Source organism: Elaeis guineensis, chromosome 7 (assembly GCF_000442705.2).
Source record: "Elaeis guineensis isolate ETL-2024a chromosome 7, EG11, whole genome shotgun sequence".
In the NCBI taxonomy this organism is placed as follows: Eukaryota; Viridiplantae; Streptophyta; class Magnoliopsida; order Arecales; family Arecaceae; genus Elaeis; species Elaeis guineensis.
Window position 1 is genome coordinate 66,387,347 of NC_025999.2, and position 14,628 is coordinate 66,401,974.

Genomic DNA, 14,628 nt, shown 5'->3' on the forward strand with positions numbered 1-14,628 from the left:
TTTCAAGACTGAGTTCAGAAAGTCTTTAGTTAAAGCAAGTCTGAATACTGAAAAAGAGTTTCTATGGGATTTACAAATGAACTCAAGTCAAGCCAATCTAACATATGATTGATAATGGGGTCTGACGAGTTCTCCATGACCTCGATCAAGTCAGGACTCACGATAAAAGGACTGAATCATACAATAACTATGCCTAAAGATTTATACTTTCATTCTACTGGGTTGCCACTACATACTGCTAGGTGTCACTAGTAGATTGTGAGACTCCTCGGATGTCATCTTGATGATCGATGACCCTCGAAGGGTAGAGTTGAAATTATTTCAATCCATCGAAAAGAGTTTCAATGATATTATGATGGAGATCACAATATATCTTACTACCAGATAGAACGGAACCTATGGAGTCACACATTAAGAGATTTTATCTTGAGTTTGCCAATTGGGCTTATGAAGTTCTAATTGGGTTAGGGTTTATTGAAATTTTATTGGATTTAAGAGAACTATGCTAACACATGGTTAAACCTAATTTTTCTTGAGACTTCGATTAGATCAAGTCCATTATCTTAAATCTAACCTAAATCTATTTGGATTTAATTGGGTGACTAATTGTGAGCTCAAGATGATTGGATTAAGTGAATAAGTTGGCTAAATTATCTTCTCATTATCTCTTCATTATCTCTTCATTATCTCCTAATGTGATGTGTGGAATTATTGAAAAGATAGGTGGCGCCTTCCTCCATTTTTGGCAGGATCAAGGGATGCCAACCCCTGGATAATGCAAGAGGGGCCCGCACCCTCTTGTGGCATGGTGTGGAGAAGAGAGAGATAGAGAGAGGCCACACCCCCTCTCTTGAATGAAAAACCCTGGAATGAGGTGCCAAGGTTTGGCACCCCAACCACTTGCCCTATAATGCATGGGCGTCCAGTCAGATTGCATTATCTGACTGGGACACCCCATATGCTTACCAAAAGAGGTTGATATCCTATCAATTAAGTCTAATTTTAATAAAAAAAATAGATTAAAAAAGTAAAAATCTTTATGAGATAAGGATGTGCCTTTTAAGTTAATTGGATTCCCGATTTGGATCAAGAAAGGGCGAATATAAGGAGAAGATCTCCTAGGGTTTTAGAAGTTAGTTTTATTGATTAAAAATTAGATCTCTCCCTTCTCCATGCCACACCCTCTCCCTCTTCTCTTTCCCACACCCAAAGGTTGGGCGTCCCACCTTTCTACACATCAAGAGTTAAAGAGTTGTTCATCTATAGCGAGGAACAAAGAGAAAAGACTACAGATCAAAGAGTTGATTTCATAGTCAAGATCAAAGAGTTAATCAAGATTCTAAAGAGCTGAAATCTTACTTGGAGATTTGAGATTGATCCTGATGGATATCTATAGAGGTCAGATATGTATGCGGCTCGAGGACCTTCAAACGTGAGATCATTGGTAGCGATGAATTTCTATCCATACTAAGGTATTGAGATTTGATCTCATACTTATTTTTATTTTCAGATTATATGTATGCCTTTTCTCCTAAACTTGGATAGGATTAGATAAGATCTAATGCATGTAGGGTTAAAGGATTTAATCCGATTATTTTTCCACTGCAATTGTAAAAATTTTTGAAATCTACACATGCACTCTACCCGACTTTCTAACATGTATTAATTGGATTAATCACTATTTGTATCAATGAAGACATAAATGATTATCCTATAATTGATTTGAATTAATCATGTCTTTACTTTTTTTCAAAAAGATGTTTTATGATTAGGGTTTCATCTCTCACCATCCTAGGACTACCTTCCAACAGAGCCAAAGTTATGCTAGGACAATCTTATGTCAAGATGTCATTCGACTAATCCAATTGCTTATCAATTAGATTTCTAATCTAAAATCTTAGATCTAATCTAAATTTTAAATGTATAATTAGGGTTTCATCTCATAACATCCTAGGACAACCTTCCAACATAACCTAATTTATGTCAGGACAACCTTATGTCAGGATGTGATTCGACTAACCTAAGTGCTTATCAATTATATTTTTTGATTTTTCATTAAAATTTTTGATCTAATATTTTAGATCTCATCTAAATTTTAGATCAAAGCATAAAAAATCAGATTCAAATAAAATAAAAAGTTAGATCTAATCTAAAAATCATGCTTATTTGAAAACATAAAATTCAGGTCACATCTAAACTTCATATTGTTGGAAAATATGTCCCAAAAGCCAATCGTCAATCTATTGACGGTTGAGCAACTTTGTATTGTAATTGATTTGTTAATAAATAAAATATATTTTTAACATTTTCATCATAAGTTTTCATCTTCTAATGAACTCCATTGTTATGATGAAGTCCTTAGGACTATTTAGGTTCGATAAAGATAAGATTTATCGATTAGTCCTTAAAACTGTTCATGACCAAATGATAGGCTGTTAATAAAGACGACAGCCTCTATCGAGCATAGGTCGCTGTAGGCCATATGGGTTGGTTGTCCTCCTAATCAAAGAGTGTGGAGATACTGGTATGACATACAGGTGAGATGTAAGGGTACATCATCATTGAACGTGTCCAACTCCAGAGTATTCTACTATCGAGAATGTCTCTGATGGGATATAGGTATAAGTATCCCTCAAACCAAAGATCACCTCAATGACTTGCAAGCAACTCACTGTGCTTTGATACTGGACTAACTGAATTTCTAATTCAGTAATGGAAGGTTTTTGGGCACAGTCAAGTACCTACGAAGTCAGAGTGTGATCGAGATGGGATTGACCACTCCAAGAGTTGGAGAAGAATGAGTCGCTGTATTTTAATTTAGCAAAACCTTGACCAGGGTAATCCATCAAATGGATTTGATATTTTGAAATACAATATGGACAACCTAATCAGAGTTGACAGTTAAACTCTGAGGTGTCCTATGAGCATTTTGGTTAAGAAGATGAATTATATGAAAACTATATCCGCATAGATTCTAAGGATGTTGTTCTACACATTCGACCTATCCGACTGTCGGGTACCATTACTAGATGATCACTTCGATTGGTATAAAAATTTATTTCTGTACTACCAACTTAAGTTCGGACCTATGAGGTCATACACATTAGATTTCATGATCCGATCGGATGGTTGATCAATGATTAAGAATTGTTCTAGGGTTAAACGATCAATACGATTGACATTTAACCTAGTGCAAGTGTTGCAGGAGGATCGATTAGCAATTCGATTGCTAATTGACTTAATTTGATTAAGTCAATGGGCTAAGATTAAGTCTAATTGAATATAATTTAATTAGATTTGATTTAGGCTTGATTAGATCAAGTCTAATTGATTTATTGGATAAGCCAAGTGTAAGAAAAAACTAATCCTAGTCCAATTAAGACTTGGGTCAACATAATTTCTAATTTGATTAAAAAATTAAATCTAATTTAAATCTAATTTAATCTGATTAAATTAGACTCTTAATTGGATAAAAATATTTTTAATTAGATTGATTTAGTTTTGATTTGATTTGGTTTGAGAAATCAAATTTGAACAAGTCATAGATTGAATCCTAGTAAGACTAGGATTCCACCTTGCGCCACGTTAACCCCCCACGCCCACTCTCTCTTATCCCACACCCACTCTCTCTTATTTTGTGTGACAAAATCCTCTCTCCCAGATCTTCATGTATGCCCAAAACTTTTTTCTCTCTCTCTCTTACATGAAATGTGGTTGTGATCAAGTCAAAGTAGGAATTAGTTTGGATTTCAAATTCTATGAGATAGAGTTTTAGGAAACCAAAACTCTTTCCTTGTAGCACTGATTTTACTCAAATTTTTTTTGAGATTTTTATGACTTTTATGGCACATAATATGTGCCCTTTACTGGTGGTCCATGACAGAAAAAGGAGGAGACGCCCAAGAGTTGGGCGCCCCTTGTCTTGCCTTGTTTGGATAATCCTTGACTAGGTATTTGACCTAGATAAGGACTCTTCATATCTCTCTAATTAAAATATATTTCTTCATAAAATCTTTATGAAACATAGAGCAGACCTTTGTGGCATCCAATAATCAAGGAGAAAAAGTCTTGAAGCGTGGAGATCTAATAGACACAAAATTAGGTATCTGGGTTAGAGCAAAGAGAAGAAGAGGGTCTTCTTCTAAAGTTGCTGGGTTCATCTCTTTCCTTCCTCCATCTGTAAGTTTTCTGAGAGTATCTTATCTAAAACTTCTTCTCCTATTTTTCATCTTTAGAAGAGTCCAAATCAAGAAGAATGAGGCATCTGATCGACCATCAAAGAAGGATCAACGCAGTACTAGCATACTGTGCTGATTTCTTGGACCAGGACTTCTGATCGTGATTCGTTGGCTCGTGTGGATGACTCCTAGAGGTCGGATGTATGTGCGACTCACAACATCATTCTCAAGCCTGGATCAGCAAAGTTAGAGTGTCTAACTTGCAAGGTAATAGATCTGATCTATTATATTTTACATACATTAGATGTAGTATAGAAACATTTTGATATGATCAACATATAGTTCTTGCTCTTTATATTTTAATTTTTAATTTAATATCATATAATAATCATGTAATAGGATCTTAGATCTAAAAATTTTCTAATTTTATAAGATAAATTTTGATTTATTTTAGTCTTCCACTGTCTAATCTTAAAAAAATTTCAAGATCTAACTCTGAAACCCAAGATCTGGTTCCTTCAATTGATATCAGAGCCTAGATTGTTTATTACATGATTATTTATACATGCTTAGATTATTTTTTAGATTAGATCTAATTTATAATCTGATTGTTAAATCTAAAATTAAATTTTTTAGATCAATCACGAACTGTAGGTTGTCCTGCTGTAAGGTTTACCCCTTACAGTGCAAAGATTGTCCTAGTTCGTATAGATCTATCTTTAATCATAAATTTATTAGATGTGATCTAGATTAAATTTATAATTTATTAGATTTAAAAAATATTTAAATCTAAAATAAAATCTCTTTGTTAATAATTTTTACGTAAAGAACCATCATATATTTATCTGAAAAATTTATGCAGTTTAAAGTTGAAATTGTTTCAATTACATGAACCTGTTTAAATTAGATCTAAAGTAGTTTCATACTTTTTTGCATTTTGATTATGAATCAAATATGCAACTTGGTTGATAGAACCATGTTGTAAAAATATTTTATAAATATAAAAATTATTTTTGAAAAATCAAACCCCAACCCTCAGCCCAAAACTTAATTAAGAATTAAGAAGTTGTTTGATTAGATTCTAGGATTGTGAATTGAAGTACCTAAGACACAAACCATAACACATTGGGTTAATGGATTAGTGGAAATTAGGTCCATTAATTGGGTTAGATCTAAAGTTAGGTTAAAGATGGACTTAATTAGAAAATTAACTAAATCTAATCAATTGTTGTCTTAGATTAGGTCAAGGATTCTCTAGATCAATTACAATAGTTGTAGTTGGTCAAGTCTATGACTTTAACGAGAACCAAATGGACTTGATTCTTGGCTAAGCGGTCTAGCACGAATTGTTAGGTTGATCTAATCAAAACTAATTAAACCAGTTGATGTCTAAGGTAAACCAAACCGGTGGTTTTTAATTGGTCGTCTGCTTACCTGGCCATTTCTGATGGTGTCTAAGGCAAGCTTTGTAGATCCTCCCATCGATCAAACTTACCTGGCCTTTTGGTGAAATTATGTTTTGATCAGATCACTTGACTATTCGAGCTGACCCATGTCAGTTAGGTAAATTAGTACGACTGATTTAGGTACTCCTAGACCAGCCCTTTTAATGGTCTCCCTTAAGCTGACTTGGTGAAGTCAGTGGGAGGATCATGATAAGCTGGTTCATTTGACCTCATCCTCTAAATCAATTAAATCCTCTAAAATTATTAGATCCTTAAAATGAAATAGTTATGATGATAACTAGATCATAGCCTCCTATTAAGTGGATGATAATGGATCCATCAGTTAGATAATCATTGGAAGCCCAAAGGCTTGGTGCTTATCAGCTGATGGAATTGTCATTCATAATATGATTTCTTGACTGTATCTTTCTAAATAGTGGTTAGATTAGCCAACCAAAGTTGGACCTAATCATTCATTGACTAGATGGGCCAAGTATGGTCATGTTAATGGTTGGACCTAACCAGACCTAATCAGTGGAGGCCAAAGCCTACTGATTAGGGATCGGAGCAAAAAATAAAATTACTAGAAATTATTTAGAAAAATAATTGGTTATGAACTTACCCTTAGATGTACATAGGTTGGCCAACCAAAGTTGGACTTGTGTGTAGTCTAAGTGGATTCTAGTACCCACTAAGGAATTAGGATAATTCCTCGAATTGGAGGTAGAGGCTACCAATTCGAATAAAATAGTGGGAGAAACCTTTTGATTAAAGTTTAAATCTTTAGGTTTAATAAATCAATTACTAATTAGGTTATGATTTTTCTTTGTACAGATATGGCCACTTTTCTATCGCTCCGATCATTGTTGGACAATGATAAGTTAGTGGGACCTAACTTCGATAGCTAGTACCGAAAGTTGAAAATAGTCCTGGAGCATGAATGGATCCTATATGTGATAACGGATCCTGCACTTGAGGAGCCAGCTGCCAATGCACGTGGAACAGTCAAAGATACTTAGCAGAAGTGGCTCAGTGATCGGACCACAGTGCGCTGCATCATGCTGGCTGCCATGAGCAACGAGTTCAGTCACAGATTTGAGATGGCTCAACCAAAAGATATGCTTCAAGTATTGGAGGATGTCTTTAGCACACCCGATGACGTGAAGAGGCACAAGACTAGTGGTGCCATCTTCAATACCAAAATACGAGATGGTGCCTCTATCACTGATCATGTATTGTACATGATCGAGCTGATGGAGTATTTGAGCAAGCTTGACTTTTCCTTGCATGAGCAGCTTGAGAAAGATGCAATACTGAACTCGTTGTCCAAGTCTTATCTCCCATTCCTCACTCATTATAGAATGACAAAGCCTGAAGTAAACTACCATGGGTTATTGAGGTTGCTTCAGAACTTTGAGAAGGATCACCAACTCCACAAGGAGTCAGTGAACTTAGTGGGAGATTCGTCTTCTGGTTCTCGATCCTTTAAGAAAGGGAAGAAGAACAAGAAGAAGAAAGTGAAGAAGGTGCAAGTTCAGACTGGGACATCAGTGCAGGGCCAGACCAGAAAGATCAAGCCCGATAAGAGTCAAGCTAAATGCTTCTTTTGCAAGAAGTGGGGGCACTGAAAGAAGAACTGTCCACAGTACATTGCCTCCCTAGATCCGAACAGGCAGAGAAAGAAGCAAGCTGTTGCTGGGCAAAGTATTTATATGATAACTCCTTACAATTTTTCTATTTGTGATATAATTGATTGGGTATTGGATACCGGTAGCCCTTACCATATTTGCAATTCATTGCAAAGGTTGCAGGTCAGTAGGAGATTCTAGTAAGGCGAGAGGTTCCTGAATGTTGGAGATGGAAGATCAGTTCCAATTCTAGCATTAGAAATCTTGAAACTTGTATTTGAGTCCCATATCATTGTTCTTAATGATTGTCATTTCTGTCTCAGTTTCTTTTCAAATGTCATTTTTGTAGGCCTTCTGGTCAAAAATGATTATGAAATTTCAATAAAGAAATAAATTTGTAATATCATTATGAATGGTGTTACTATTTTTTGTAGACATTTGAACAATGGTGTGTATATATTATCACAACCTATTAACGTAGTCTATTCCACTAGCAAGCACCCTAGATTAGATAGTGTATCAAATATCTACTTATGGCACTGTAGGCTAGGACATATAAATAAGAATAGGATAAATAGGTTGACTCAAGAGGAAATCTTCGAAGTCAGTGATTGTGAATCACTTCCAACTTGTGAATCCTGTCTTCTTGGTAAAATGACCAAGTCACCTTTTACTGAAAAAGGTGAGAGAGCTACTGAGCTCTTGTGCCTAGTACATACTAATGTATGCAGGCCCATGAGCATAAGTGCTAGAGGTGGATAATTCTACTTTATCACTTTCATGGATGATCTATGCAGATATGGATATGTCTATCTGATGAAACATAAGTTAGATTCATTTGAAATGTTCAAACGATTCTGAAATGAAGTAGAAAAATAAACTGAAAAGAGTATTAAAATTCTTCGGTCTGATCGAGGAGGGAAATATCTTTTTGGTGAGTTTCTCACATATCTAGGAGAGAATGAGATTTTCTCCCAATGGACTCCTCTAGGAACACTACAGTATAATAGTGTGTTTGAAAGGAGAAATCAAACTCTGTTAGACAAGGTCCGATCCATGATGGGTTTTGCTAGCTTGTCGATATCCTTCTAGAGATATGCACTCGAATCGGTCTGTTATCTGTCAAATAGGATTTCAAGTAAGTCTGTAATTAAGACTCCATATGAGATATGGACATGGCGTAAGCTAGCACTTTCACACCTTAGGGTCTGGGGGTGCCCGGCCTATGTCAAACGGTTAGTTACAGATAAACTTAGACCTAGGTCTAACAAATGCACATTCATAGGGTACTCCAAAGAGACCAAAGAATATTTTTTCTACCATGCTGATGAACAAAAGATGTTCGTCAGCCTTAAGGCAACCTTTTTAAAAAAAGAGTTCCTTGGTGAAGGAACCGTTGCCTCTAAAGTTGAACTTGATGAAATTCAACAGGTAGAAAGACCGACATCAATAACTGAACCTGAGTCGGATTTGATTAGATTAGATTCAGAGCCCAATGTACCTACACTATTAAGGCAATCTGATAGAGTACCGCATCAGCCGGACAGATACTATGGTTTCTTGATCCAGAATGGTGATCCCATCAAACTCGATGAGAATGATGAGGATCCGATCACCTATATGGATGCAATGCAGAGATCTGATTTTAAGAAATGGCTTGAAGCCATGCAATCCGAAATAGAGTCCATGAAGATCAACGATGTATGGACATTGGTTGACCCACCTGAAGGGGTTAAACCCATTGGGTGTAAATGGATCTTTAAAAGGAAGAGGGGCGCAGATGGAAAGGTGGAGACCTATAAAGCCCATCTGGTTGCCAAGGGGTATCATCAACATTATGGTATTGACTATAATGAGACGTTCTCCCCTGTGGCAATGCTCAAATCCATTCGGATAATGCTTGCAATAGCTGTCCATCTGGATTATGAGATCTGGTAGATGGATGTAAAGACAGCTTTCCTGAATGGAGAGCTGACCGAAGAGGTGTATATGATACAATCTGAGAGGTTTACATCCACAGATGAGTTCAAAGTGTGTAAGCTTCAGAGATCCATTTATGGATTGAAGCAAGCTTCTCGGAGTTGGAACATACATTTTGATAAGGTGATCAAAACATATGGCTTCATTAAGAACAGAGAAGAGCCCTGCATCTATAAATGGACAAATGGTCCAATTGTGGTATTCTTTATCTTGTACGTGGATGACATTCTCTTAATCAGAAATGACATCCCCGCACTATAGGGAATAAAAGTTTGGTTGTCATCGTAATTCTCTATGAAGGACTTGGGTGAAGTATCCTACATCCTAGGGATGAAGATCTATAGGGATAGATCTAAATGGATGCTTGGGTTATCTCAGTCCACATACATAGACACTGTACTGAAGAGGTTCAGCACGAAGAATTCCAAGAAGAGCTATCTATTGATAGGCCATGAAATTTTTCTCTCTAAGAAAGATTATCCGACAACTTCTGAAGAGAGAGAGTGTATGAGTAAAGTCCCATATGCTTCGATCGTGGGATCTATTATGTACGCCATGACATGTACAAGACCAGATGTGGCATACTCACTAGGAGTAGTGAGTAGATACCAATCTGATCCTGAAAAAAACCACTGAAAAATGGTTAAAGCCATCCTTAAGTATTTGAGAATTACTAAAGATCAATGGTTGGTTTATGGCGAGTCAGATCTGAAACTTGTGGGGTTCACAAACTCTAGCTTTCAATCTGACCATGATGACAGTAGAAGCATGTCGGGTTATATCTTTACTCTGAATGGTGGAGCCATCTGCTGAAAGAGTTTCAAGCAGCATACTGTGGCAGACTCTGTTTGTGAGGTGGAGTACATCATCGCATCGGATGCCACAAAAGAAGCTGTGTGGCTGAGAAAATTCATCACCGAGATCGAAGTAGCACCCTCCCTCAATGGTTCGATCCTGCTCTACTGCGACAGCACTGGTGCCATAGCTCAAGCGAAGGAACCCAAAGCACACCAGCGGATGAAGCATATTTTGCGTCACTTCTACCTGGTCCGAAAGATCGTGGATCGAGGTGACGTCGACCTTCAGAAGATCGATGGAAAGGAGAACCTGGTCGACCCCTTCACTAAAGCTCTGGCGATAAAGGAGTTCGACAACCACAAGTCGAAGATGGGTATTAGATACTGTGCTGAGTGGCTTTAGAATAAGTGGGAGTTATTGAGAAATATGTTCCAAAAGTCAATCGTCAATCTGTTGACGGTTGAGTAACCTTGTATTGTAATTAATTTATTGATAAATAAAATATATTTTTGGTATTTTCATCGTAAGTTTTCATCTTCTAATGAACTCCATTGTTATGATGAAGTCTTTAGGACTATTTAGGTTCGATAAAGAGAAAATTTATCGATTAGTCCTTAAAACTGTTCACGATCAAATGATAGGCTGTTAATAAGGATGACAGTCTCTATCGAGCATAGGTCACTGTAGGCCATATGGGTTGGTTGTCCTCTTAACCAAAGAGTGTAGAGATACTGGTATGGCATACAGATGAGATACAAGGGTACATCATCATTGAACGTGATCAATTTCAGAGTATTCTACTGTTGAGAATGTCTCTGATGGGATATAGGTATAAGTGTCCCTTAGACCTGAGATCACCTCAGTGACTTGCAAGCAACTCACTGTGCTTTGGTACTGGACTAACTAAATTTTTAATTCAGTGACGGAAGGCTTATGGGCATAGTCAAGTACTTGTGAAGTCAGAGTGTGATCGAGATGGGATTGACTACTCCAAGAGTTGGAGAAGAATGAGTCACTGTATTTCAATTTAGCAAAATCTTGGCCAGGGTAATCCATCAGATGGATTTGATATTTTAAAATACAATGTGGACAACCTGATCAGAGTTGACAGTTAAACTTTGAGGTATCCTATGAGCATTTTGGTCAAGGAGATGAATTATATGAAAACTATATCCATATGGATTCTAAGGATGTTGTTCTACACATTCGACCTATCCGACCGTCGAGTACCATTGCTAGATGGTCACTTCGATTGGTATAAAAATTTATTTTTATACTATCGACTTAGGTTCAACCTATGAGGTCACACACATTAGAGTTCATGATCTGATCGGATGGTTGATCAATGATTAAGAATCATTCTAGGGTTAAACGATCAATACGATTGACATTTAGCCTAGTACAAGTATTGCAGGAGGATCGATTAGCAATTCGATTGCTAATTAACTTAATTTGATTAAGCTAATGAGTTGAGATTAAGTTTAATTAAATATAATTTAATTAGATTTGGTTTGAGCTTGGTTGGATCAAGTTCAATTAGTTTATTGGATAAGCCAAGTGCAAGCAAAAACTAATCCTAGTCCAATTAAGACTTGGGTCAACCTAATTTCTAATTTGATTAAAAAATTAAATCAGATTTAAATCTAATTTAATCTGATTAAATTAGACTCTTAATTAGATTAAGATCTATTTTAATTAGGTTGATTTAGTTTTGGATTAATTTGGTTTGAGAAATCAAATTTGAACAAGTCATAAATTGAATCCTAGTAAGACTAGGATTCCACCTTGCGCCACCTTAGCCCCCCACACCCACTCTCTCTTATTTTGTGCGACAAAACTCTCTCTCCCAGATCTTCATGCATGCTCAAAACTTTCCTCTATCTCTCTCTCTTACATGGAATATGGTTGTGGATCAAGTCAAAATAGGATTTAGTTTGAATTTTAAATTCTAGGAGATAGAGTTTTAGAAAACTAAAACTCTTTCCTTATAGTACTGATTTTACTCAGATTTTTTTTGAAATTTTTGTGACTTTTATGGTACATAATATGCGCCCTTTGTTGGTGGTCTACAGCAGAAAAAAAAAGAGAAGACGCTCAAGAGTTGGATGCCCCTTGTCTTGCCTTGTTTGGATAATCCTTGACTAGGTATTTGACCTAGACAAGGACTCTTCATATCTCTATAACTAAAATAAATTTCTTCATGAAATTTTCATGGAACATAGAGAATTGAGAGACCTTTGGGGCATCCAAAAACCAAGGAGAAAGAGTCTTGGGGTGTGGAGATCTAATGGACACAAAACTAGGTGTCTGGGTTAGAGCCAAGAGAAGAAGAAGAAGGTCTTTTTCTAGAGTTGCTGGGTTCATCTCTTCCCTTCCTCCATCTATAAGTTTTCTAAGAGTGTCTCATCTAAAACTTCTTTTTCTACTTCTTATCTTTGAAAGAGTCTAAATCAAGAAGAAGGAGGCATCTGATCGACCATCGAAGAAGGATCAGCGCAGTACTAGCATACTGTGCTGATTTTCTGGATCAGAATTTTTGATCGTGATTCGTGAGCTCGTGTGGATGACTCCTAGAGGCCGGACATGTGTGTGGCTCACAACATCATTCTCAAACTCGGATCAGCAAAGTTAGAATATCTAACTTGCAAGGTAATAGATCTGATCTATTATATTTTACATACATTAGATATAGTATAGAAACATGTTGATATGATCAACATGTAGTTCTTGCTCTTCATATTTTAATTTTTGATTTAATACCATGTAATAATCATGTAATAGGATCTTAGATCTAGAAATTTTTTAATTTTATAAGATAAATTTTGATTTATTTTAGTCTTCTGCTGTCTGATCTTGAAAAAGTTTCAAGATCTAATCCTGAAATCCTAGATCTGGTTCCTTCATATATGCAATTGATAAACATAAATTTTTAGATCCAATCTAAAATAAAGATCTAATCATAAGCAAAATAATTTAGATCTAATTTGAATTTCAGATCTAAGAACATGATCATGCAACCTTTGCTCTGATATCAATTGAAGAAAAAATTAGGGTAGCATGTATGCTAGAGCAACAAAAATTTTTATACAAGTAACGAAAATGATTTATTCTAACATGTATCTTCTAGATTTCATCTCATGAGATTATCTCTATCATATTTTTAAGACCTATAGGTAGCAAATAAAATTATCAAATATAAGTATAGAGATCTTATCTTCACCTTTGCGTGGGTAGATATATACCATTTTTTGATGATCGTGAATTTGAGATTGCTTGAAGAGCCACACGTGTCCGATCTCTACAGGTATCTACAAAAAAACTCTGGGATGCTTCCTCATAAATTTGATCTTTCTTCTCTAAGATGGATTAGCAAGCTTTGATCTCAATTTGGGTCTCCTTTTGAAGCCTTGAAGCCTGAAGAGCAACGCCCAACTCCTTAGGCCTAAAAGAAGGTTGGACGCCCAACCCTTGGGCATGGGAACTCTAGGGAGAGAGGGAGGACATGGAAGAGGAGAAGAGAGGGGGCTTAGAAGAGGCTAGGGGGCATGGAACTTGAGATGCCTTGACCCTTTGGTGAGGGGGTCTTTAAATAGGTATGAATCCTAGGGCTTTTGGGCTTTGATCCTGTCAAAGTTCAATTGCATTGGGACTTCTCTTTTGACCATATCCTTCCCTCTATTGAAAATCAAATCCAATTTGGACTTGAGTCCCTTTGACCCAATCAAAGTGGGACGTTGTTGCCTGGCTAGACAACCCAAGGGGGGGTGAATTGGGTTTTTAAAAAAATAAAAATAAAATAAATATGCATAATTAATCGATTAACTCTTAATGAAATAGTGCAGTGAGAGCTAAAAATATATGCAAATGAGAGAAGAGATAGCACACATACAAAGACATAATATTTTAAAATGGTTCGGTGCACTCCTAGCACCTATATCCACTCCCCAAGTTATCTCCTTAAAAATTTTACTATAATCTATTCAAGATTATAGTTGGATAGTTTTATCGGGCTCACTATCCACAAACCAAATTAGTTTTAAATCAAGAGCACCGACCACAAGCTTTACAAGCCTTAATCCAAGGCTCCCAATCCAATTCAAGGGTTGGATTCAACTTTTTCCTTAGTTTCAACCCCAATTGAAACTAAATACAATAATTCAAAAATCAAAAAGAAATACAACAAATGTACTCCTCAAATTGAGCTGATTTGTTGTAGCTGAAGCTTGGTTGTTGAGGACTTGAATACCTACAATCAAAGCTCTTTGTCCCCTCTTTAATGCTCTCAAAGAATCAAGAGAAAATTATTTGGAGGTTGGCAAACACTCTCGATGGCAATTAATGCAGATTTTTCTCTCCTTTTCAGATGAACAATATTCTTTTTTTTGGCTTTTCTTTTATCTCTTACCTATTTCCTCCAAGCTTTGAGTGATTCGAACTTGATTCTAGCCATTTTGGACCATTGGAGGTGAAAAATAGCCATTAGAATCTTTTTCTAGATGAAAAATCGATTCTACAAAATTAGCTGTTGTGCCTGTCAGACAGCATTGAATTGGCTCGAATTGACCTCGAGTCAGCTCGAACAGCAGTTCTCAAAAAATC